At 38.8% G+C, this 27,723-nt stretch overlaps 1 long non-coding RNA gene and 1 pseudogene across 3 annotated transcripts in view; one reads left to right on the top strand and one right to left on the bottom strand.

Annotated features, from left to right (window-relative positions):
- The window catches only part of LOC147370017 (uncharacterized), a 56,888-nt gene that overhangs the window by 11,055 nt on the left and 18,110 nt on the right, over nt 1–27,723 (top strand). For 2 of the 3 annotated variants that reach the window (XR_015168632.1, XR_015168631.1), the window contains exon 2: nt 16,597–16,698. This is a non-coding gene — a long non-coding RNA (uncharacterized LOC147370017). Of the gene's footprint in view, nt 1–16,596; nt 16,699–26,064; nt 26,219–27,723 lie in introns of those variants that run through there. The other variant, XR_015168633.1, reaches the window with a different exon arrangement.
- On the bottom strand, nt 9,512–9,631 carry LOC147370018 (U2 spliceosomal RNA; annotated as a pseudogene).

Genomic DNA, 27,723 nt, shown 5'->3' with positions numbered 1-27,723 from the left:
ATAGAATTGCATTTGGAAAAGAGATCCACCTTGAACAGCATCCAGAAGCGTCAAATCACCATCAACTTGGCCTCTTCTGTAACACACGATATAGTTAATGCTGTTTCCTGTTTCCTAACTGCCCGTCCTAGGTGGATGCATAGCACTGAGTCATCCCTGGCTCTTGCCTTTAAGTCACAATGCATTAATTTGCATCTTATTTGCATAACAAATCATCTTGTATACATTTCAATGAATACTAAGGCAGAGCAGCAACAGCACTCTCATAAATTATTCTTGCCCTGATGGTGCAGAGTCTGGAGTATTCAAGTGATGTTATTAAAATCCTTCTAATGTCAGAATCTGGTACATAAAATAGACATGTAAGCGCCTATTTTTAAAACACCTTAACACTGTACGCATTTTCTTATTTTTAAGATTGCAATTTATTGGGGGCATACTATTTTTTGTAACTCAGTATTTGTCTTTCACTCCACTCATTTTTATCTTTTTTTATTCATTTTTTTTTCAATTCCATTTTGTCAGCTTCCCCTTCCTGTTTCCATTTGCCTTCTTTTCTGTCCCTTGGCTTCCTCTAACAGCTAGCTTCACTTTTCTCAGCAGTCCCTTTCTCTGTCTCATACTTTCTTTGTCCTTCCCAAATATGAATCATAGAGAATAAAGAAAATACCAGTTAAAAAGTAAAGTAAAGATACCAGTGAAAAGAAAAACCGTGATGTAAACATTGTAGTAATTATGGAAGTTTTTATTCCAAAATTCATGGGCTATTTCATAGGATATTTGTTTATTTAATTTTATTTTACTGTGCTCTTTAAAAAAAGTAACTATACATTTTTTTGTGAGTTATTGTGGCCAAAAAAAAAAAAAATCTTCAAGAGAGATTACTGTCATTTTTTTCTGTTGTGAAAATTGTTTCAAGAGGTGGCAGTTAAGTTACATGAGAAAGGTCCAAAGAAGGAAGGAGCAGAAAAGAATGACAAGCTCATCCGCACCTGCGCTGTAATATTTACTGTGAACAAAACAAAGAACAATTTTAAAAATCTCATCAGACCATTTCTAATATGAAAATAAGCATTGAATTTAGAACCTTATCTTTCCAACTTTATTCTGCTGATAATTATTTGTACATCATTGAATTGTCTCCTCATCGTTATTAAAGTTATTGGAATCTTATAAATGGAAGATATTTATAATCATCTACTCTTATAATCACAATTTACAGATGAGGAAACTGAGACCAATATTTTAAATGTTTTGATACAAAGATCTAGAACATTGACTCATTCACTCTGGGTGCTAAGTGATTTAGTTGTGTCCAACTCTTTGCATCCCTGTGGACTGATCCCTGCCAGGTTCCTCTGTCCATGGGATTATCCAGGCAAGAATACAAAAGTGGGTTGCGATTTCCTCCTCCAGGGGATCTTCCTGACCCAGAGATAGAGTCTACATATGTCTCCTGCACTGGCAGATGGGTTCTTTACCAGTAGTGTCACCTGGGAAGCCCCCATTCACTCTACATATGCTATAACGTTTTCAATAAACAACAGAGTGATTAAAGTATTGTAAATGAAACATTTCTGTCTGGGTTTGAATGCCAGTCTTCCTATCTGCAAGCTGGGATTATCTTGGATAAGTAAATTCATCTCTCTAAGGCTCATTTTTCTTATTTTAAAATTGAAATAGCACTTAACCAGCTATGCTAATGTGAAGACTGAATGATAGTTATACTTTTAAAGTAATTACTAGATTTCTGGCAAAGTAAGTGATGCTATTATTATTACCCCCAAGCTTGCTTCTGCTAATGGAACCCCCTTTCAGGCAATCAATCAAGAGAGAAAACTTGGAATTAGCCTACAGTTCTCCTTTTACTTTATCATCCTCAGCATACACTCAGTTACCATGTCCCATCACTCTCAAGACTGCAGTACTTCAGAACCATAAAATTCCTCACTTTGATTATCAGAAAAGATCTCCATTGATCTTGTTTCTGGTATTTCATACAACTTAAATGCAAAATTGTTTTAAAAACAATTTTTAAAGGAAAAAAATTGCTACCTTTCTGCTTTGAAAAAAAAAAACAGTTAATATTATAGCTAGTTCATATGTTATATACACAAAAATATAACTGGCTAATATTAAGTAGGTACAATATACCTCATACTACATAGCTCATAGCTCTCATAGCAAACCTAAAAGTTGAGTATTTTTTACCTCTGATCTAGTCATAAAAGGACTGAGAACCAGAAAGTTTGAGTAATTGCATAAGGCTGTCATAACTAGGGAATATCAGTTAAATTTGGAACTAGTGCAGAAACCAAACCTATTTGGTACATGAAACACACGCTGCCTCCTCACTGTCAAGATAAAAATCTAAGGGATCTGGCAAACCTAAAAATCTCTCCTGATCTGTCTCCTTACCTATCTCTTCAGAATCACTTTTCCTGAGAGCATCCAATGTGCCTATTACACTGATTTAGCTCTGTACTTTCAGCCTTGAATGAGGCGTTCTTTCTTAAGACTCTGTGCCGTACTTAACAAATGCAACTCTCTCTGTCTAAGACTTTCTTTCTCAGCTTTTGTCTGTTCAATTTCAGAAACACTTCTCTGATGTACAGAACTGTTGGTGGGTTTGTAAATTGGTACAGCCACTAAAAATAGTTCTGCCATAAGGTCTACCAAATCCACTGCCATATATACATCTGAAGGGGGAAAAAAAAAAACTCATTTGAAAACATATACGTACCCCAATGTTTGTAGCAGCGCTATTTACAATAGCCAAGATACGAAAGAAACCCATTGCCAAATACAGATGAATGGATAAAGAAGATGTTAAATACACACACACACACACACACACACACAGATAGAAAGCACAGTACTACTCAGTCAAAGAAACAAATGAAATTCTATTTGCAACAATGTGAATGGATCTAGAGAATATCTTGTCTAGTGAAACGTCAGACAGAGAAAGATATACTCTATATTATCATGTATATGCAGGATATAAAAAATAAAACAAATGAATGTGTCTAACAAAATGGAAACAGATCCACAGAGAATGGGGAGGAGTGGGATAGGGGTAGGGGATTAAGAGGAACAAACTACTGTATACAAAATAAATAAACCAAAAGATAAATTGTAGAATACAAGGAAACGTAACCATTATTTTGTAATGTTTAAAGAAAGTATAATCTATAAAAATACCGAGTCACTATGTTGTACATCTGAAACTAATAAATTATTGTAAATCAACTTTGCTTTAATTAAACAAATAAATTAAAAAAAATACATAATTGAGAAAAAAGGCTCCTCAGACCACTCCATGTTCTATATGGGAGTTATGGGCAATACTTTCATAAGTTCAGTTCAGTCGCTCAGTTGTGTCCAACTCTTTGCGAGCTCAGGAATCACAGCACGGCAGGCCTCCCTGTCCATCACCAACTCCCGGAGTTCACTCAAACTCATATCCATCGAGTCAGTGATGCCATCCAGCCATCTCATCCTCTGTCGTCCCCTTTTCCTCCTGCTCCCAATCCTTCCCAGCAGCAGGGTCTTTTTCAATGAGTCAACTCTTTGCATGAGGTGGCCAACGTATTGGAGTTTCAGCTTTAGCATCAGTCCTTCCAAAGAAATCCCAGGACTGATCTCCTTTAGGATGGACTGGCTGGATCTCCTTGCAGTCCAAGGGACTCTCAAGAGTCTTCCCCAACACCACAGTTCAAAAGCATCAATTCTTCAGAACTCAGCTTTCTTCACAGTCCAACTCTCACATCCATACATGACCACTGGAAAAACCATAGCCTTGACTAGACAGACCTTTGTTGGCAAAGTAATATCTCTGCTTTTCAATATACTATCTAGGTTAATCATATCTTTCCTTCCAAGACGTAAGCGCCTTTTAATTTCATGGTTGCAATCACCATCTGCAGTGATTTTGGAGCCCCAAAAAATAAAGTCTCACACTGTTTCCACTGTTTCCCCATCTATTTCCCATGAAGTGGTGGGACCAGATGCCATGATCTTAGTTTTCTGAATGTTGAGCTTTAAGCCAACTTTTTCACTCTCCTCTTTCACTTTCATCAAGAGACTTTTGAGTTCCTCTTCTCTTTCTGCCATAAGGGTGGTGTCATCTGCATATCTGAGGTTGATATTTCTCCTGGCAATCTTGATTCCAGCTTGTGCTTCTTCCAGCCCAGCGTTTCTCATGATGTACTCTGCATATAAGTTAAATAAGCAGGATGACAATATACAACCTTGACGTACTCCTTTTCCTATTTGGAACCAGTCTGTTGCTCCATGTCCAGTTCTAACTGTTGCTTCCTGACCTACATATAGGTTTCTCAAGGGGCAGGTCAGGTGATAGTCTCATCTCTTTCAGAATTTTCCACAGTTTATTGTGATCCACACAGACAAAGGCTTTGGCATAGTCAAGAAAGCAGAAATATATGTTTTTCTGGAACTCTCTTGCTTTTTCAATGATCCAGCAGATGTTGGCAATTTGATGTCTGGTTCCTCTGCCTTTTCTAAAACCAGCTTGAACATCTGGAAGTTCACAGTTCACATATTGCTGAAGCCTGGTTTGGAGAATTTTGAGCATTACTTTACTAACATGTGAGATGACTGCAATTTGCGGTAGTTTGAGCATTCTTTGGCATTGCCTTTCTTTGGGATTGGAATGAAAACTGACCTTTTCCAGTCCTGTGGCCACTGCTGAGTTTTCCAAATTTGTAGGCATTTTGAGTGTAGCACTTTCACAGCATCATCTTTCAGGATTTGAAATAGCTCAAATGGAATTCCATCACCTCCACTAGCTTTGTTTGCAGTGGTACTTTCTAAGGCCCACTTCACTTTACATTCCAGGATGTCTAGCTCTAGGTCAGTGATCATATCATCATGGTCTACTGCGGGAGCCAGTGTGAGGAACTCCACCCGTGACAAATGTCATGAGGAAGGAGGCTCGGCATACGCAAAGGCAGGATCCAGCCTCAGGAGTCCCCCTGGAAATTCTCGAGCATCTACCCCCAAAACCAGAGTCTGCTTACTTTACTGCTTTGTGCTCTCACCTACACCTCTGACTTTACGGGGGGCTGTCCCCCACTACCTCTCTCTGAAAAAAAGAGTTAACTTACAGCTCCAGTTAATAAAGTTCCTGGGCGTGACGAGTGTTTCAACCTACAGAATCCTTTGGAAGTCTTCTAGCCTGCCTGAATAGGTTCTTCCAGCCACATGTGATTGTTCACAGCCTCCCAACCGTGAGAGGCATGAGATGTTCTAAACTGTCTAAATATAGATTCCTTTGAGCAGTTAAAAGATTGATTAGAAATTGTATTGGTAAGGGTATTTCACTTGTTGGGCCAATGTTTGCTGCTAAGTTTCCATATCCCTTACCTACTGTGTACCTGGGAGTGTATTGATTAATATAATTGGTGTATAGAAATTTAAGTAGTAGCTTTAATGTTTGTAACCTTGGACCCTTGAGTTAATTCTTTTCTTGTTATAGCCCACCACACCTTTGCCCTATAGGAATGCAACTTTATCTAATGCTTTTGGAGGGTGGCGCCTGACTTTAGAATAATCACCTTTAGAGAAAAATAAGTTTTCTGAAGAAAGGGTCATAAAATGTTAACAGGCCTCTGGGCCAGAAGATGATGTAAATCACCTAAACTTTTGCATATGATAAGTTTGCAGGAAGAAAGCCTGGCTTACTGCTGACTCTACCCCATCCCCCATTATCCTCTATGCACAACTTAAGGTATAAAAACTACTTTGGAAAATAAAGTGCGGGCCTTGTTCACCGAAGCTTGGTCTCCCAATGTCGTTCTTTCTCTCACCTTCTGGCTGAATTCCCATCTGGAGAGTGGAGGCTCGTCAAGCCTACTAATTTTGCCTGGGCTTCTAAGATCTGACAGGGGAGGCCTTAGTGTCTCCTCTCCTTCAGGAGAATGGGAGGACACCGGTGGCCTACATAGGTGATGCAAATTCCTTGTCTTGGAACTTTATTCGCTTTCCACGTAAACCAAGTTATTCAGCCTCTTTTCTCCACTGAATTTTCTCACTGAGCTATCCTTATTTAACCACTCTTTATATCTTTAATTCTATCGTATCCTGATCACCGAAGTCATCTCCCCTTTGAATTCCCTGGATCCACCTGGGCTGGACCCCTGCAGTCTACATCAATTGATACGTACGTAAAGGTTGATAAATACGTGAGTGAACAGATAGATGAATATATTAGAGCTAATTATTTTGTTCAAAATATTTGTATCTTTTAAATCTTTTCTAATTCTTCTGTCAAACTCTGGGATTTATTAACATCCTTCATTCTGATTACTATTTATAAAATCCTCTGGTTTTTTCCTTTGAGTATGATAAAATTTTTGATTGTGATATAAATGTTTATGACCATTATAATTTATTTATTGATTGTGTTTAGTATTGTTCTTTAATATTAAATTCTATTTTCTATTCAGTTCAGTTCAGTCACTCAGTCGTGTCCGACTCTTTGCAAACCAAAGAACTGTGGCACACCAGGCCTCCCTGTCCATCACCAACTCCTGGAGTTTACCCTAACCCATGTCCATCAAGTTGGTGATGCCATCCAAACATCTCTTTTTCTGTTGTCCCCTTTTCCTCCTGCCCTCAATCTTTCCCAGCATCAGGGACTTTTCCAAAGAGTCAGCTCTTCACATCAGGTAGCCAAAGTATTGGAATTTCAGCTTCAGTATCAGTCCTTCCAAAGAACACTCAGGACTGACCTCCTTTAGAATGGACTGGTTCTATCTCCTTGCAGTCTAGGGACTCTCAGGAGTCTTCACCAACATCACTGTTCAAAAGCATCAACTCTTTGGCACTCAGCTTTCTTTATAGTCCAACTCTCACATCCATACATGACTACTGGAAAAATGATAGCCTGGACTAGATGGACCTCTGTTGGCAAACTAATGTCTCTGCTTTTGAATATGCTATCTAGGTTGGTCATAACTTTCTTTCCAAGGAGTAAGCGTCTTTCAGTTTCATGGCTGCACTCACCATCTGCAGTGATTTTGGAGCCCCAAAAAATAAAGTCTCACACTGTTTCCACTGTTTTCCCATCTATTTCCCATGAAGTGGTGGGACGGGATGCCATGATCTTTGTTTTCTGAATGTTGAGTTTTAAGCCAACTTTTTCACTCTCCTCTTTCACTTTCATCAAGAGGCGCTTTAGTTCTTCTTCACTTTCTGCCATAAGGGTGGTGTCATCTGCATATCTGAGGTTGTTGATATTTCTCCCAGCAATCTTGATTCCAGCTTGTGCTTCCTCCAGCCCAGCGTTTCTCATGATGTACTCTGCATATAAGTTAAATAAGCAGGATGACAATATACAGCCTTGATATACTCCTTTTCCTATTTGGAACCAGTCTGTTGTTCCATGTCCAGTTCTAACTGTTGCTTCCTGACCTGCATATAGGTTTCTCAAGAGGCAGGTCAGGTGATCTGGTATTTCCATATCTTTCAGAATTTTCCACAGTTTATTGTGATCCACACAGACAAAGGCTTTGGCATAGTCAATAAAGCAGAAATATATGTTTTTCTGGAACTCTCTTGCTTTTTTGATGATCCAGCGGATGTTGGCAATTTGGTCTCTGGTTCCTCTGCCTTTTCTAAAACCAGCTTGAACATCAGGAAGTTCACAGTTTACGTACTGCTGAAGCCTGGCTTGGAGAATTTTAAGCATTACTTTACTAGCATGTGAGATGAGTGCAATTGTGTGGTAGTTTGAACATTCTTTGGCATTGCCTTTCTTTGGGATTGGAATGAAAACTGACCTTTTCCAGTCCTGTGGCCACTGCTGAGTTTTCCAAATTTGTAGGCATATTGAGTGTAACACTTTCACAGCGTCATCTTTCAGGATTTGAAATAGCTCAAATGGAATTCGATCACCTACATTAGCTTTGTTCATAGTGATGCTTTCTAAGGCCCACTTGACTTCACATTCCAGGATGCCTGGCTCTAGGTGAGTGATCACTCCATGGTGATTATCTGGGTTGTGAAGATCTTTTTTGTATAGTTCTTCCGTGTATTCTTGGCACCCTGGCTTAATATTTTCTGCTTCTGTTAGGTCCCTACAATTTCTGTCCTTTATTGAGCCCATCTTTGCATGAAATGCTCCCTTGGTATCTCTAATTTTCTTGAAGAGATCTCTGATCTTTCCCATTCTATTGTTTTCCTCTATTTGTTTGCCTTGATCGCTGAGGAAGGCTTTCTTATCTCTCCTTGGAATTCTTTTGAACTCTGCATTCAAATGCATATATCTTTCCTTTTCTCCTTTGCTTTTCACTCTCTTCTTTTCACAGCTATTTGTAAGGCCTCCTCAGACAGCTATTTTGCTTTTTTGTATTCCTTTTTCTTGGGGATGGTCTTGATCCCTGTTTCTTGTACAATGTCCATAGTTCATCAGGCACTCTGTCTATCAGATCTAGTCCCTTAAATCTATTTCTCACTTCCACTGTACAGTCATAAGGGATTTGATTTAGGTCATATCTGAATGGTCTGGTCCCATCACTTCATGGGAAATAGATGGGGAAACAGTGGCAAGAGTGTCAGACTTTATTTTGGGGAGCTCCAAAATCACTGCAGATGGTGATTGCAGCCATAAAATTAAAAGACGCTTACTCCTTGGAAGGAAAGTTATGACCAACCTAGATAGCATATTCAAAAGCAGAGACATTACTTTGCCAACAAAGATCCGTCTAGTCCAGGCTATGGTTTTTCCAGCGGACATGTATGGATGCAAGAGTTGGACTGTGAAGAAAGCTCAGCACCGAAGAATTAATGCTTTTGAACTGTGGTGTTGGAGAAGACTCTTGAGAGTGCCTTGGACTGCAAAGAGATCCAACCAGTCCATTCTGAAGAAGATCAGCCCTGGGATTTCCTTGGAAGGAATGATGCTAAAGCTGAAACTCCAATACTTTGGCCACCTCATGTGAAGAGTTGACTCATTGGAAAAGACTCTGATGCTGGGAGGGATTGGGGGCAGAAGGAAAAGGGACAACAGAGGATGAGATGGCTGGATGGCATCACTGACTGGATGGACGTGAGTTTGAGTGAACTCTGGGAGATGGTGATGGACAGGGAAGCCTGGTGTGCTGCTATTCATGGGGTTGCAAAGAGTCGGACACAACTGAGCAACTGATCTAATCTGATCTTATCTGAAGGGTCTAGTGGTTTTCCCCACTTTCTTCAATTCACTCTGAATTTGGCAATAAGGAGTTCATGATCTGGGCCACAGTCAGCTCCCAGTCTTGTTTTTGCTGACTGTAGAGTTTCTCCATCTTTGCCTGCAAAGGATATAATCAATCTGATTTTGACGTTGACCATCTGGTGATGTCCATGTGTAGAATCTTCTCTTGTGTTGTTGGAAGAGTGTGTTTGCTATGACTGGTGCGTTATTTGTTGATTTCATCTTTTGGAATCAATCCCTTAATTTTTGACTTTTGCTTGTTAAATAATTATCATCTAAAAATTCAACTTAGGAAGTTGCTTTTGGAGGAAATTAGCTCAATATAGGAATTATGAAAACTTAAGAAATGAAATTTTAAACTGATAAGAACAGATACTACACTTGATCTTAGCCAAAAGGCCGAGAAGCGATTTATTTTGATTTGCTGTTTACTGTATTTTCTAGGTTTTGTTTCCTCTTTGTTATTTTATTTTTGTGAAATTATTATTTTCTGAATTCTTTTATCCCAATCCTTATTAATTTAAAAGTACACATTATTTCAACTGGTTCAAAATTAGATTTTATCATGAGTAGATTTAAATCAGTTTTTTCATTTAATATTCAAAGATTAATTAATAACTATGAATTCCCAAGTAATCACTTTATTCATCCACTTAATTCAACGTATGAGGAAATGCTTAGCATTGCATGAAAACTTTGACTAATATTGAATACTACTTCCCTCAGTGCTGAAGGCAGAATATTAAGAAATTTGCTCCATTTATTTTATTAAACATAGGAAAAGTAGATAAGACTTATGCTTCTAGCCAAGATGGAATTAAAAGAAGTAGCTTTAACCTCTCATCTGAAACAAAGGAAAGATCAAAAATACATTTTAAAAAGTGGTTTTAAGACATTGGACCTCTTGAAATGAAAATCAGTGATCTCTGAGATGGAGTAAAAAAGTTAGGTGAGGCCCTCTTGCCCCTTATGCTCCAGTTTATTGCCTGGTGATAATTTTCAGACCATAATGCAGCAACAGGAATTCAGTTCACATCAGACCATCTCCCTAAATTGAAGTCACAGAACTTGGAGTTTGAAGAAGCCAAGATAGTTAAGAATTTGCAGGATAGAGTACTGAAAATGAAAGAAACATACTGAGGGAATTTCAGAGGTCTAGAAAAGGTGTCAAGTCTATCAGCTGGGTACTGATAAATTTATTTGTGTGGGAAAATCAACGAGGGCTAGAAAAATAACCACTGAAAGAATTAGATGTAACCCTGATAACCTAAGTCTGTATTTTTTTTTTTTTAACCATCAGGAAGAGTGAAAACCTCATAGTTCATGAAGTGTTAGATAGCCTTTGAAGAATGGCTTTGCCTCAGTAATAGGGAAAATTAGCCCTTGTCAAAATGCTGTTCTTGGTCTGACAAGGTCAAAAGGGATGAAAACTTTTCCCAAGTAACTTAGCAGTATCTAAGCACAAAACTTAAGAATACAAACATACTCTAATCCAGCAAGATAAAATTCATAATATCTGGCAACCAATCAAATATTATCAGCCATGAAAATAAGCAGAAAAATGCAACTTAACAGGAAGAGAAACGTCAACAAATGAAAAGGAACTACAAACTACACAGATGATAAATTTAGTGGACAGGATATTAGAATCATTATTGTGAATGTATTCTATATGGTAAGCATATAGAAGTTAAAGGAAAGATTGAACACTGAGTAGAGATAGTAAATATATTTTCATCACAGAGCCAAATCAAACCTCTGGAAATAAAAATTATGATGTCTGAAATTAAAAAATGATAGATGAAATTAAGGTCAAATTAGAGATTATAGAATAAAATATTTATGAATTTGAAGATACAGAAATACAAATTATCAAATATGAAACACAAAGAAAATGAAGAAAATTGAACAAAGTATTAAAAACCTATGGAATAAGTTTATGTGGCCTAATATATATGTACAACTGAAATATCAAAAAAAAAAAAAAAGGAAAGAAGAAACCATACACAAAGAAAATTTGAAGACATAGAAGGAAATGGAATCCACATAGAAAAACCTGAAGAAAGTAAAGAAGATGTATATCACAATTGATCACAGTGAGTTCACTGATAAAAATTTAAGGGTAGCAAGAGACAAGATACTTCACTAACAAAAGAACAACAAAATGATAGAAAATTTGTTGTCAGAGACGATGCAAGCTGAAAAAGTATTTCTTTAAAACACTAAAGAAAAAAAAAAAGCACACAACTCTTGAGCCAGTAAAATCACGTTTCAAAAATAAAAAAGTAGCGATTTTTTTTACATTAAAACAAAAGCTCAAAGAATTTATAAATAGCACTTCACCACTGCAACAAAGATTCAAGGATGTTTTCAAGACAAAACAAGTGACACCTGATGGAAATTTGGAACTATTAAGAAATAGATATCCCAGAAATTATAAAAATATGTTAATCTAAAAAATATTCCCGTTATGTAATACCTCTAAAAGATAATCGATTGCTTAGAGCAAAAATAGTAAGTATGTATAAAAATGTTTTCTACCATAATTAGGTATTAGATATATGAAAGTTGGTAAAGATCAAGGGGATTAAAGTTGATATATGGTGATGTGAGGTTCTTAAACCATGTGTAAAATGGTATAATATTTTAGAGGAGAAGGCAACGGCAACCCACTCCAGTACTCTTGCTGGGAAAATCCCATGGATGGAGGAGCCTGGTAGGCTGCAGTCCATTGGGTCTCGAAGAGTTGGACACGACTGAGCGACTTCACTTTCACTTTTCACTTTCATGCATTGGAGAAGGAAATGGCAACCCACTCCAGTGTTCTTGCCTGGAGAATCCCAGGGATGGGGGAGCCTGGTGGGCTGCTGTCTATGGGGTCGCATGGAGTCGGACATGACTGAAGCAACTTAGTAGCAGCAGCAGCAGCAATAGTTAAATATATACACTGTAAACATTAAAGCAAACATTAAAAATTTAAAAAGTTGAAAGAAAGAAAGTGAAGTTGCTCAGTCGTGTCTGACTCTTTGGGGCCCCACGGACTGTAGCCTACCAGGCTCCTCTGTCCATGGGATTTTCCAGGCGAGAGTACTGGAATGCGTGGCCATTTTCTTCTCCCAGGGATCTTCCCAACCCAGGGGTGGAACCCAAGTCTCCTGCATTGCAAGCAGATGCTTTACCATCTGAGCCACCAGGGAAGTCTCCAAAAAGTTAAGATGTAGCTAATAAACTAAATGATGGAAGTAAAAATCAAATCTTAAAATTTAACATTCAGTTGATACAAAAGAAGCCATACAAAGAGGAATAAAGATGAGATAGCTCAAGTAGAAAGCAAATGACAAAATGTGTAAATTCAAACATATCAATAATTACATAACTGTTAATGATAAAAAGAACTTTGTCAACTGTGTAGCAAAGAATTTACCTTCCATTGCAGATACAGAGAATGGATTTGGAATATTTAAAAGATGCAAGTACAAGTTCGAGTAGAAAGAAACTATTTTATTTTAAAAGGGACAGATGTATTCAGAATAGAAAAACATACCACATGGCTTTGATCTTATACATGAGCCATTTCTCTTACATTTCAGTTTCAATTTTAATTTCAGAGAAAAACATAATTGATTCTCAACGGAATTGGGAGGCAATTATGGCATAGCTCACAGACAATATTTTTGTAGTACCATCAGTAGTTAAATGATGTATCCAGTTAGTGAAAGAAAATGAAAAGAAAAATAAGGCCATTTCAGAATAAAACCATATCCCCTTTATTTCATATTATCACTGTGACAATAATGTTAATGATCATGGGTAAGTACTGTTGACAGTCTACTTCCCAGTACCAATGTCTCAGATATATAATTAAATATTGTTATAGATGGTGCACATTTGAGAGTCTAATGCTAAAATGTTAAACACCAGCCTACTCATGGTACTTATTCACTTGATATTTTTATTTCAAATTATTGGGTGGAGAATGTGAAGGAGAAATTGACACAACTGGTGAAATTAGAAGCATACAACAATGGTGAAAATGTCAGTTTTCACTCCAATCCCAAAGAAAGGTAAGCCAAAGAATGTTCATACTACCATATAATTGAGCTCATTTCACATGTTAGCAAGGGAATGCTCAAAATCCTCCAAGCTAGGCTTCAATGGTATGTGAAGAAAGAACTTCCAGAAGTACAAGATGGACTTAGAAAAGGCAAAGGAACCAGAGAGCAAATTGCCAACATGCACTGGATCATAGAAAAAGCGAGAGAATTCCAGAAAAAAACATCTACTTCTGCTTCATTGACTCTAAAGCCTTGACTGTGTGGATCACAACAAACTGTGGAAAATTTCCGAAAATTTCTGAACCAGATCACTTTACTTGTCTCCTGAGAAACCTGTATGCAGGTCTAGAAGCAATAGTTAGAACCATACATGGAACAATGGATTGGATCCAAATTGGGAAAGGAGTGTGTCAAGGCTGATTTAACTTCTATACAGAGGACATCATGCAAAATACAGGGTTGGATGACTCACAAGATGAAATCAAGACTTCCAGGAGAAATGCCAACAACCTCAGATATGTAGATAAGACTACTCGAATGGCAGAAAGCAAAGAGGAACTAAAGATACTCTTGATGAAGGTGAAATAGGAGAGTGAAAAATCTGGCTTAAAGCTTATAGTTCAAAAAACTAAGACCATGGCATCTGGTCCCATCACCTCATGGCAAATAAATGGGGAAAAATGGAAACAGTGACAGATTTTATTCTCTTGGACTCCAAAATCACTGTAGATGGTGACTGCAACCATGAAATAAATTAAAAAAAAAAAAAAAAAAAACTTGCTCCTTGGACAAAAAGCTATGACAAACCTAGACAGCATATTAAAAGCAGGGACATCACTTTGGCAACAAATATCTGTATGGTCAAAGCTCTGGTTTCTCCAGTAGTCATGTACAGATGTGAGAGTTGGATCATAAAGAAGGTTGAGTGCCAAATAATTGATGCTTTGGAATTGTGGTGCTAGAGAAAACTCTTGAGAGTCCCTTGGAAAACAAGGAGATCAAACCATTCCATCCTAAAGGAAATCAACCCTGAATATTCACTGGAAGGCCTGATGCTGAAGCTGAAGCTCCAATACTTTGGCCACCTGACTTATTGGGAAAGACTCTGATTCCGGGAAAGAGTGAGGGCAGAAGGAGAAGGGGGAGACAACGGATGAGATGGTTGGATGGCATCACTGACTCAGTGGACATGAGTTTGAGAAAGCTCTGGTAGACAGTGAAGGACAGGGAAGCCTGGGATGCTGCAGCTCATGGGATCGCAAAGAGTTGGACATGACTGAGCGACTGAACAACGACAAGAATAACAATGTTGAAAGTGATATTCTTGTCCAAGGTTGACATTTAAGTATCTGTTACAGGTATATTTCCTTTGAGGCTTCCCAGGTGGCTCAGTGGTAAAGCATCTGTTTGCCAATGCAGGAGATGCAAGTTCAACCCCTGGAGTGGGAAGAGTGCCTGGAGAAGGAAATGGCAACCCACTTCAGTATTCTTGCTTGGGAAATCCCATGGACAGAGGAGCCTGGCAGGTTACAGTCCATGGGGTCACAAAAGAGCTGGACACAGCTTAGCAACTAAAAGAACAACAACGTATTCCCTTTATTCACAGCGATATCCAGAGACTTTCTGTGACCCCCACTCATCCTGCCTCCTCCCTTTATCTATACTGTCAGTCTCCTTAGAATAGTGACCAACAATCTAACTCGCTGCATTCTAGCTTATGTCTCCATCACCTGAACTGGAAAATTCTCTCAGTAAAGTCAAGAGAAGCCTCTCCTTACCTCTAATTAGGAGCTGTAGCCCATTTTTATTTTGTTTTCCTTATTTAATCACACTTCATTTTTTTTTTTTTGTTAACTGGCCCTACAGAGGTCTCTGTACTCAGTTTTAGAAACAAACAAACCTTATTCATTCTGATTATCCTCTGAGGCTCTACAGCCACTCTTTGTTTAATATTTACTTACTTTGTTAGTGAGTGAACCCCAGACATGTACCTTGAACTTTAGGTCTTCCTTCTTCATTTCACACTCTCTCACTAGAAAATGTCATTCACAGAAAATAAGCCCTCATATTTACAGCTATTGCTTCAGTTTCTGTACATTTGGCTCTGTCTTCCCAAGTTCCAGATCAACATTTTCATAGCTTACTGAGCAAATCCATCTAGAAGTTCCACAGATATGGCAGATTCAGCATATCTAAAATTAAATTTATTTTCTATTCAACTATACTTTTCTTGAAGGTCTCCTATCTAGTATAAAATCATTATCACTCAACCAAATGCATTAATCATCTCCGGCTCCTTTCCAACTACCGTAACCTCACACAATCAACAAAGACTTCTTACTTCCCAAGTGTCCTCTGTGTCTGTATCCCCTGTTGATTCCCCTCTGATATACCTTCACCCAAATGCTTCTCACTTCCCATTATGATATCAAAGTAATCATCCTTTTTTTCCCCCAAAGTAATTACCCATCCTTTTTTCCCCCAGTGTCTTCTTCCTTCATATCATTTTCTTCCTTTTTGCCAGAAAAATATTTTACCATATACACTTTATCCTATCATACACTGCACAAAACATATTTTATTATCTGTAGAGTAAGTTCAAGATCCATAGATTATAATGAGTTATTTTTCAGATTCATCCTCTAGCGATTATTTCAAGTATATATTTCTGCATGTCTCCTCTTTTTACCTAAGTATATCATGCAGTGAGTGCCTTCCTCCTTTTACACATCTTCTTCCTTAAGAGATTCTTCCCTTCACCTGTTCCTGACAGATTTATGTAACCCTCATGTTCCATACAAAAATGTTCCCTCTTCCCTAGCTTGAAAGTTAAGATAGTCATTATAATTTATTTCTAATGTGTGTGCTTGGTACACAGTTCTATCAAATACTATGAATTCTATGATATAATTAGTATTTGTTAATGGCTGTTCCCTCTACCAGACCATGACTGGTTTGTGGAAAGATATCATTCCATGTCTGGAACATTACAGTTGTGAAATAAATATGTGTTGGTGAATAAACCAATGAGTGCTTTTATAAATGAAGAAGCATTGAATTTTGTAAATAAGTGAGAACCTCATTTCCCAGGGTCCCTTCTTTCTGTTATTAAAGGGAAGCTACCTTCTACCTTCCATAATCTTATTCAAGTCAATGATAACACCTTTTCATAAATTATCTTTTTTTTGGTTCAAAGTAATCTATATTTTAATTATTATATCTCTAAGGCTGAATTTGTAGCCTGTGTGGTGCAATTGCTGGGCAAAATTAAAAACATACAATTTTTTTCTTGAATTTTTTTTCCCTAACATGCCTATTAAGCACTGGGACATGTATGCTGCTGCATCACTTCAGTAGTGTCCGACTCTGTGTGACTCCTCAGATGGCAGCCAACCAGGCTCACCCATCCCTGGGATTCTACAGGTAAGAACACTGGAGTGGGTTGCCATTTCCTTCTCCAATGCATGAAAGTGAAAAGTGAAAGTGAAGTCGCTCAGTTGTGTCCAACTCTTAGCAACCCCATGGACCCCAGCCTATCAGGCTCCTCTCCCATGGGACTCTCCAGGCAAGAGTACTGGAGTGGGGTGCCAAAGCCCATAAATGAAAAATTGTTGCCTACGAATTTGTAGCGTAACTTCTCTATAGGTTTCTATAGGCAGAAGAACATATTTGTTACATCAGCACATTTTCTGATCTTTACAGCCAAGTAAAAGCTTCTTTGTTTATGTTTCTATATGCTCAGCTATTGTCTTTGGTGTGTCTCGAACATATTTTATATGAGATTAGAGAGTAAAGGAGTCTTCAAGATATATACATACATACATATATATATTATATGTTGTATATCAGATCAGATCAGTTGCTCAGTCGTGTCCGACTCTTTGCGACCCCATGAATCACAGCACGCCATCTCCCTGTCCATCACTAATTCCCGAAGTTCACTCAGACTCATGTCCATCGAGTCAGTGATGCCATCCAGCCATCTCATCCTCTGTCGTCCCCTTCTCCTCCTGCCCCCAATCCCTCCCAGCATCAGAGTCTTTTCCAATGAGTCAGCTCTTCGCATGAGGTGGCCAAAGTACTGGAGTTTCAGCTTTAGCATCATTCCTTCCAAAGAACACCCAGGGCTGATCTCCTTCAGAATGGACTGGTTGGATCTCCTTGCAGTCCAAGGGACTCTCAAGAGTCTTCTCCAACACCACAGTTCAAAAGCATCAATTCTTCGGCGCTCAGCCTTCTTCACAGTCCAACTCTCACACCCATGCTTGACCACAGGAAAAACCATAGCCTTGACTAGACGAACCTCTGTTGGCAAAGTAATGTCTCTGCTTTTGAATATGCTATCTAGGTTGGTCATAACTTTCCTTCCAAGGAGTAAGCGTCTTTTAATTTCATGGCTGCACTCACCATCTGTAGTGACTTTGGAGCCCAGAAAAATAGTCTGACACTGTTTCCACTGTTTCCCCATCTATTTCTCATGAAGTGGTGGGACTGGAATCCATGATCTTCGTTTTCTGAATGTTGAGCTTTAAGCCAACTTTTTCACTCTCCATTTTCACTTTCATCAAGAGGCTTTTGAGTTCCTCTTCACTTTCTGCCATAAGGGTGGTGTCATCTGCATATCTGAGGTTATTGATATTTCTCCCGGCAATCTTGATTCCAGCTTGTGTTTCTTCCAGTCCAGTGTTTCTCATGATGTACTCTGCATATAATTTAAATAAACAGGGTGACAATATACAGCCTTGACGAACTCCTTTTCCTATTTGGAACCAATCTGTTGTTCCATGTCCAGTTCTAACTGTTGCTTCCTGACCTGCATACAAATTTCTCAAGAGGCAGATCAGGTGGTCTGGTATTCCCATCTCTTTCAGAATTTTCCACAGTTTATTGTGATCCACACAGTCAAAGGCTTTGGCATAGTCAATAAAGCAGAAATCGATGCTTTTCTGGAACTCTCTTGCTTTTTCCATGATCCAGCGGATGTTGGCAATTTGATCTCTGGTTCCTCTGCCTTTTCTTTTTTTTTTTTTTTTTTAAATTTTATTTAAAAAAAAAAAAATCACATGCTCCCCATCCTGAACCCTCCTCCCTCCCAACCTCCCCATACCATCCCCCTGGGCCTTCCCAGCGCACCAGCCCCAAGCATCCAGCATCGTGCACTGAACCTGGACTGGCATCTCGTTTCATACATGACATTTCACATGTTTCAATGACATTCTCCCAAATCTTCCCACCCTCTTCCACAGAGTCCATAAGACTGTTCTATACATCAGTGTCTCTTTTGCTGTCTCGTACACAGGGTTATCGTTACCATCTTTCTAAATTCCATATACATGCGTTAGTATACTGTATTTATGTTTTTCCTTCTGGCTTACTTCACTCTGTATAATAGTCTCCAGTTTCATCCACCTCATTAGAACTGATTCAAATGTATTCTTTTTAATAGCTGAGTAATACTCCATTGTGTATATGTACCACAGCTTTCTTATCCATTCATCTGCTGATGGACATCTAGGTTGCTTCCATGTCCTGGCTATTATAAACAGTGCTGCGATGAACATTGGGGTACACGTGTCTCTTTCCCTTCTGGTTTCCTCAGTGTGTATGCCCAGCAGTGGGATTGCTGGATCATAAGGCAGTTCTATTTCCAGTTTTTTAAGGAATCTCCACACTGTTCTCCATAGTGGCTGTACTAATTTGCATTCCCACCAACAGTGTAAGAGGGTTCCCCTTTCTCCACACCCTCTCCAGCATTTATTATTTGTAGACTTTTGGATCGCAGCCATTCTGACTGGTGTGAAATGGTACCTCATTGTAGTTTTGATTTGCATTTCTCTGATAAAGAGTGATGTTGAACATCTTTTCAAGTGTTTGTTAGCCATCTGTATGTCTTCTTTGGAGAAATGTCTATTTAGATCTTTGGCCCATTTTTTGATTGGGTCATTTATTTTTGTGGAGTTGAGCTGTAGGAGTTGCTTGTATATTTTTGAGATTAGTTGTTTGTCGGTTGCTTCATTTGCTATTATTTTCTCCCATTCTGAAGGCTGTCTTTTCACCTTGCTAATAGTTTCCTTTGATGTGCAGAAGCTTTTAAGTTTAATTAGGTCCCATTTGTTTATTTTTGCTTTTATTTCCAATATTCTGGGAGGTGGGTCATAGAGGATCCTGCTGTGATGTATGTCAGAGAGTGTTTTGCCTATGTTCTCCTCTAGGAGTTTTATAGTTTCTGGTCTTATGTTGAGATCTTTAATCCATTTTGAGTTTATTTTTGTATATGGTGTTAGAAAGTGTTCTAGTTTCATTCTTTTACAAGTGGTTGACCAGATTTCCCAGCACCACTTGTTAAAGAGATTGTCTTTAATCCACTGTATATTCTTGCCTCCTTTGTCAAAGATAAGGTGTCCATATGTGCGTGGATTTATCTCTGGGCTTTCTATTTTGTTCCATTGATCTATATTTCTGTCTTTGTGCCAGTACCATACTGTCTTGATAACTGTGGCTTTGTAGTAGAGCCTGAAGTCAGGTAGGTTGATTCCTCCAGTTCCATTTTTCTTTCTCAAGATCGCTTTGGCTATTCGAGGTTTTTTGTATTTCCATACAAATTGTGAAATTATTTGTTCTAGCTCTGTGAAGAATACTGTTGGTAGCTTGATAGGGATTGCATTGAATCTATAAATTGCTTTGGGTAGTATACTCATTTTCACTATATTGATTCTTCCAATCCATGAACATGGTATATTTCTCCATCTATTAGTGTCCTCTTTGATTTCTTTCACCAGTGTTTTATAGTTTTCTATATATAGGTCTTTAGTTTCTTTAGGTAGATATATTCCTAAGTATTTTATTCTCTTCGTTGCAATGGTGAATGGAATTGTTTCCTTAATTTCTCTTTCTGTTTTCTCATTATTAGTGTATAGGAATGCAAGGGATTTCTGTGTGTTGATTTTATATCCTGCAACTTTACTATAATCATTGATTAGTTCTAGTAATTTTCTGGTGGAGTCTTTAGGGTTTTCTATGTAGAGGATCATGTCATCTGCAAATAGTGAGAGTTTTACTTCTTCTTTTCCAATTTGGATTCCTTTTATTTCTTTTTCTGCTCTGATTGCTGTAGCCAAAACTTCCAAAACTATGTTGAATAGTAATGGTGAAAGTGGGCACCCTTGTTTTGTTCCTGACTTTAGAGGAAATGCTTTCAATTTTTCACCATTGAGGATAATGTTTGCTGTGGGTTTGTCATATATAGCTTTTATTATGTTGAGGTATGTTCCTTCCATTCCTGCTTTCTGGAGAGTTTTTATCATAAATGGGTGTTGAATTTTGTCAAAGGCTTTCTCTGCATCTATTGAGATAATCATATGGTTTTTGTTTTTCAATTTGTTAATGTGGTGTATTACATTGATTGATTTGCGGATATTGAAGAATCCTTGCATCCCTGGGATAAAGCCCACTTGGTCATGGTGTATGATCTTTTTAATGTGTTGTTGGATTCTGATTGCTAGAATTTTGTTTAGGATTTTTGCATCTATGTTCATCAGTGATATTGGCCTATAGTTTTCTTTTTTTGTGGCATCTTTGTCAGGTTTTGGTATTAGGGTGATGGTGGCCTCATAGAATGAGTTTGGAAGTTTACCTTCCTCTGCAATTTTCTGGAAGAGTTTGAGCAGGATAGGTGTTAGCTCTTCTCTAAATTTTTGGTAGAATTCAGCTGTGAAGCCGTCTGGACCTGGGCTTTTGTTTGCTGGAAGATTTTTGATTACAGTTTCAATTTCCATGCTTGTGATGGGTCTGTTAAGGTTTTCTATTTCTTCCTGGTCGAGTTTTGGAAAGTTGTACTTTTCTAAGAATTTGTCCATTTCTTCCTCGTTGTCCATTTTATTGGCATATAATTGTTGATAATAGTCTTTTATGATCCTTTGTATTTCTATATTGTCTGTTGTGATCTCTCCACTGTCATTTCTAATTTTATTGATTTGATTTTTCTCCCTTTGTTTCTTGATGAGTCTGGCTAATGGTTTGTCAATTTTATTTATCCTTTCAAAGAACCAGCTTTTGGCTTTGTTGATTTTTGCTATGGTCTCTTTTGTTTCTTTTGCATTTATTTCTGCTCTAATTTTTAAGATTTCTTTCCTTCTACTAACCCTGGGGTTCTTCATTTCTTCCTTTTCTAGTTGTTTGAGGTGTAGAGTTAGGTTATTTATTTGACTTTTTTCTTGTTTCTTGAGGTGTGCCTGTATTGCTATGAACTTTCCCCTTAGGACTGCTTTTACTGTGTCCCACAGGTTTTGGGTTGTTGTGTTTTCATTTTCGTTCGTTTCTATGCAAATTTTGATTTCTTTTTTGATTTCTTCTGTGATTTGTTGGTTATTCAGCAGCGTGTTGTTCAGCCTCCATATGTTGGAATTTTTAGTAGTTTTTCTCCTGTAATTGAGATCTAATCTTACTGCATTGTGGTCAGAAAAGATGCTTGGAATGATTTCTATTTTTTTGAATTTACCAAGGCTAGCTTTATGGCCCAGGATGTGATCTATCCTGGAGAAGGTTCCATGTGCGCTTGAGAAAAAGGTGAAATTCATTGTTTTGGGATGAAATGTCCTATAGATATCAATTAGGTCTAACTGGTCTATTGTATCGTTTAAAGTTTGTGTTTCCTTATTAATTTTCTGTTTAGTTGATCTATCCATAGGTGTGAGTGGGGTATTAAAGTCTCCCACTATTATTGTGTTATTGTTAATTTCTCCTTTCATACTTGTTAGCATTTGTCTTACATACTGCGATGCTCCCGTGTTGGGTGCATATATATTTATAATTGTTATATCTTCTTCTTGGATTGATCCTTTGATCATTATGTAGTGACCTTCTTTGTCTCTTTTCACAGCCTTTGTTTTAAAGTCTATTTTATCTGATATGAGTATTGCTACTCCTGCTTTCTTTTGGTCCCTATTTGCATGGAAAATCTTTTTCCAGCCCTTCACTTTCAGTCTGTATGTGTCCCCTGTTTTGAGGTGGCTCTCCTGTAGACAACATATGTAGGGGTCTTGTTTTTGTATCCATTCAGCCAGTCTTTGTCTTTTGGTTGGGGCATTCAACCCATTTACGTTTAAGGTAATTACTGATAAGTATGATCCCGTTGCCATTTACTTTATTGTTTGGGGTTCGAATTTATACACCATTTTTGTGTTTCCTGTCTAGAGAATATCCTTTAGTATTTGTTGTAGAGCTGGTTTGGTGGTGCAGAATTCTCTCAGCTTTTGCTTATCTGAGAAGCTTTTGATTTCTCCTTCATACTTGAATGAAATCCTTGCTGGGTACAATAATCTGGGCTGTAGGTTATTTTCTTTCATCATTTTAAGTATGTCTTGCCATTCCCTCCTGGCTTGAAGAGTTTCTATTGAAAGATCAGCGGTTATCCTTATGGGAATTCCCTTGTGTGTTATTTGTTGTTTTTCCCTTGCTGCTTTTAATATTTGTTCTTTGTGTTTGATCTTTGTTAATTTGATTAATATGTGTCTTAGGGTGTTTCGCCTTGGGTTTATCCTGTTTGGGATTCTCTGGGTTTCTTGGACTTGGGTGATTATTTCCTTCCCCAGTTTAGGGAAGTTTTCAACTATTATCTCCTCAAGTATTTTCTCATGGTCTTTCTTTTTGTCTTCTTCTTCTGGAACCCCTATGATTCGAATGTTGTAGCGTTTAATATTGTCCTGGAGGTCTCTGAGATTGTCCTCATTTCTTTTAATTCGTTTTTCTTTTATTCTCTCTGATTCATTTATTTCTACCATTCTATCTTCTAATTCACTAATCCTATCTTCTGCCTCTGTTATTCTACTATTTGTTGCCTCCAGAGTGTTTTTAATTTCATTTATTGCATTATTCATTGTATATTGACTCTTTTTTATTTCTTCTAGGTCCTTGTTAAACCTTTCTTGCATCTTCTCAATCCTTGTCTCCAAGCTATTTATCTGTGATTCCATTTTAATTTCTAGATTTTGGATCAATTTCACTATCATTATTCGGAATTCTTTATCAGGTAGATTCCCTATCTCTTCCTCTTTTGTTTGGTTTGGTGGGCATTTATCCTGTTCCTTTATCTGCTGGCTATTCCTCTGTCTCTTCATCTTGTTTAAATTGCTGAGTATGGGGTGTCCTTTCTGTATTCTGGCAGTTTGTGGAGTTCTCTTTATTGTGGCTATTCCTCACTGTGTGTGGGTTTGTACAGGTGGCTTGTCAAGGTTTCCTGGTTAGGGAAGCTTGTGTCAGTGTTCTGATGGGTGGAACTGTATTTCTTCTCTTTGTTCAGTCTCGCTGTGGGGAGGGAGGGAGGGATGCTGCAAGCAAATAACACTGGCGTGCGCTCGCAGTGCCTCAGCCACACTGGGTCTGCCCCCGCTCACTGTGCGTGTAGCCTCCCTGCCCACACTGCTCGGGCTCTAGGTTGTTCCGCCGGGAACAATCCGAGGCTGGCCCTGGGTTGCATGTACCTCCCAGGTCCAAGCCGCTCAGGTTCAGGCACTCGGATAGTCCTCAGAGGCGCAGACTCAGTTGGGCCTGAGTATTGTGCTCTTCCCAGGTCCGAGCAGCTCAAGTGATGAGGTGTTTGGCGAGCGCCAATGCTGCGACTTATCGCCTCCCTGCCACTCGGTTATCTGGGCGCAAAACCGGCGCACCTTCTTAGGCAGATGTTAACCGTCCAGACCCCCAAGAAGTTTTAGTTAGCAAAGAAGCCTGCTTACAGTTTATAGATAATGTCTCTCTGGGGCTGCGATTGCCCCCTTCCGGCTCTGGCTGCCTATCACCGGAGGGGGAAGGTCTGCAGCCGGCTATCTCTGTTCAATTCTTTGTTCCGTGCGCGGGCCTGGCGGTCTTAGGTTGGGGCTGGCTTTTCGCGTAGTAGATATCCCACAGTCTGGTTTGTTAGCCCAAATTATTTCGCTCAGATAGTGCTCAGGGTATTCAGGCCAGATTCTTACTCTAAGCGATGCAGCCCGCGCTGCGCCTCCCTGCTCAGCCCCCGCTTGTTAATGGCGCCTGCAGGCGTCTGCGCTGCTTCTCCACTGGGGGAGTTACCGTAGGACTCGCAATCTTCGAGTTTTAATTGTTTATTTATTTTTTCTTCCTGTTATGTTGCCCTCTGTGCTTCCAAAGCTCGGCACAGATTCGGCAGTGAGAAGGTTTCCTGGTGTTTGGAAACTTCTCTCTTTTTAAGACTCCCTTCCCGGGACGGACCTCCGTCCCTCCCTCTTTTGTCTCCTTTTTTGTCTTTTATATTTTTTCCTACCTCCTTTCGAAGAGTTGGATTGCTTTTCTGGGTGCCTGATGTCCTCTGCCGGCATTCAGAAGTTGTTTTATGGAATTTACTCGACGTTTAAATGCTCTTTTGATGAATTTGTGGGGGAGAAAGTGTTCTCTCTGTCCTACTCCTCCGCCATCTTCTCCTCTTGCCTCCTCCTCTGCCTTTTCTAAAACCAGCTTGAACATCTGGAAGTTCACGGTTCACATATTGCTGAAGCCTGGCTTGGAGAATTTTGAGCATTACTTTCCTAGCATGTGAGATGAGTGCAATTGTGCAGTAGTTTGAGCATTCTTTGGCATTGCCTTTCTTTGGGATTGGAATGAAACCTGACCTTTTCCAGTCCTGTGGTCACTGCTGAGCTTTCCAAATGTGCTGGCATATTGAGTGCAGCACTTTCACAGCATCATCTTTCAGGATTTGGAATGGCTCAACTGGAATTCCATCACCTCCATTAGCTTTGTTCGTAGTGATGCTTTCTAAGGCCCACTTGACTTCACATTCCAGGATGTCTGGCTCTAGGTGAGTGATCACACCATCATGATTATCTGGGTTGTGAAGATCTTTTTTGTACAGTTGTTCTGTGTATTCTTGCCATCTCTTCTTAATATTTTCTGCTTCTCTTAGGTCCATAGCATTTCTGTCCTTTATTGAGGCCATCTTTGCATGAAATGATCCTTTGGTATCTCTGATTTTCTTGAAGAAATCCCTAGTCTTTCCCATTCTGTTGTTTTCCTCTATTTCTTTGCATTGATCACTGAAGAAGGCTTTCTTATCTCTTCTTGCTATTCTTTGGAACTCTGCATTCAGATGTTTATATCTTTCCTTTTCTCCTTTGCTTTTCGCTTCTCTTCTTTTCATAGCTATTTGTAAGGCCTCCCCATACATATATATAATATATATTACATATATACATATATATAAATAATGTGTATATATATATTATATATGTATATATGTGTGTATATGTATATATGTGTATATATGTATATATATTATATATGTATGTATATACCTTGAAGACTCCTTTACTCTCTACTCTCATATAAAATATATTCAAGACACACCAAATACAATCATGAGAAATGCTGGGCTGGAAGAAGCACAAGCTGGAATCAAGATTTCCAGAAGAAATATCAATAACCTCAGATATGCAGATGACACCACCCTTATGGCAGAAAGAGAAGAGGAACTAAAGAGCCTCTTGATGAAAGTGAAAGAGGAGAGTGAAAAGGTTGGCTTAAAATTCAACATTCAGAAAACTAAGATCATGGCATCTAGTCCCATCACTTCATGGGAAATAGATGAGGAAACAGTGGAAACAGTGTCAGACTTTATTTTTCTGGGCTCCAAAATCACTGCAGATGGTGACTGCAGCTTTGAAATTAAAAGACACTTACTCCTTGGAAGAAAAGTTATGACCAACCTAGACAACATATTGAAAAGCAGAGACATTACTTTGCCAACAAAGGTCTGTCTAGTCAAGGCTATGGTTTTTCCAGTGGACATGTATGGATATGAGAGTTGGACTGTGAAGAAAGCTGAGCTTCGAAGAATTGATGCTTTTGAACTGTGGTGTTGGAGAAGACGCTTGAGAGTCCCTTGGACTGCAAGGAGATCCAACCAGTCCATTTTAAAGGAGATCGGTCCTGGGTGTTTTTGGTATGTATTCTTTTTTTTTTTAATTTTATTTTATTTTTAAACTTTACATAATTGTATTAGTTTTGCCAAATATCAAAATGAATCCACCACAGCTATACATGTGTTCCCCATCCTGAACCCTCATCCCTCCTCCCTCCCCATACCATCCCTCTGGGTCGTCCCAGTGCACTAGCCCCAAGCATCCAGTATCGTGCATCAAACCTGGACTGGCAACTCGTTTCTTACCTGATATTTTACATGTTTCAATGTCATTCTCCCAAATCTTCCCACCCTCTCCCTCTCCCACAGAGTCCATAAGACTGTTCTATACATCAGTGTCTCTTTTGCTGTCTCGTACACCGGGTTATTGTTACCATCTTTCTAAATTCCATATATATGCGTTAGTATACTGTATTTATGTTTTTCCTTCTGGCTTACTTCACTCTGTATAATAGGCTCCAGTTTCATCCACCTCATTAGAACTGATTCAAATGTATTCTTTTTAATGGCTGAGTAATACTCCATTGTGTATATGTACCAAAGCTTTCTTATCCATTCATCTGCTGATGGACATCTAGGTTGCTTCCATGTCCTGGCTGTTATAAACAGTGCTGTGATCAACATTGGGGTACGTGTGTCTCTTTCCCTTCTGGTTTCCTCAGTGTGTATGCCCAGCAGTGGGATTGCTGGATCATAAGGCAGTTCTATTTCCAGTTTTTTAAGGAATCTCCACACTGTTCTCCATAGTGGCTGTACTAGTTTGCATTCCCACCAACAGTGTAAGAGGGTTCCCTTTTCTCCACACCCTCTCCAGCATTTATTATTTGTAGACTTTTGGATCGCAGCCATTCTGACTGGTGTGAAATGGTACCTCATAGTGGTTTTGATTTGCATTTCTCTGATAATGAATGATGTTGAGCATCTTTTCATGTGTTTGTTAGCCATCTGTATGTCTTCTTTGGGGAAATGTCTATTTAGTTCTTTGGCCCATTTTTTGATTGGGTCATTTATTTTTCTGGAGTTGAGCTGTAGGAGTTGCTTGTATATTTTTGAGATTAGTTGTTTGTCAGTTGCTTCATTTGCTATTATTTTCTCCCATTCTGAAGGCTGTCTTTTCACCTTGCTAATAGTTTCCTTTGGAATGATTCTGAAGCTGAAATTCCAGTACTTTGGCCACCTCATTCAAAGAGTTGACTCACTGGAAAAGACTCTGATGCAGGGAGGGATTGGGGTCAGGAGGAGAAGGGGACGACAGAGGATGAGATGTTTGGATGGCGTCACTGACTCGATGGACATGAGCTTGAGTGAACTCTGGGAGTTGGTGATGGACAGGGAGGCCTGGCATGCTGCAATTCTTGGGGTCGCAAAGAGTCGGACATGACTGAGTGACTGAACTGAACTCAAACTCATGTCTATTGAGTCAGTGATGCCATCCAACCATATCATCCTCTGTGATCCCCTTCTCCTCTCACCTTTGATCTTTCCCAGCATCAGGGTCTTATTTTAAATGACTCAGTTCT

Source organism: Bos grunniens, chromosome 7 (genome assembly GCF_055505025.1).
Source record: "Bos grunniens cultivar Pamir isolate PY7600 chromosome 7, Bosgru_T2T1.0, whole genome shotgun sequence".
In the NCBI taxonomy this organism is placed as follows: domain Eukaryota; kingdom Metazoa; phylum Chordata; class Mammalia; order Artiodactyla; family Bovidae; genus Bos; species Bos grunniens.
This window is presented reverse-complemented; position numbering and strand designations above follow the sequence as displayed.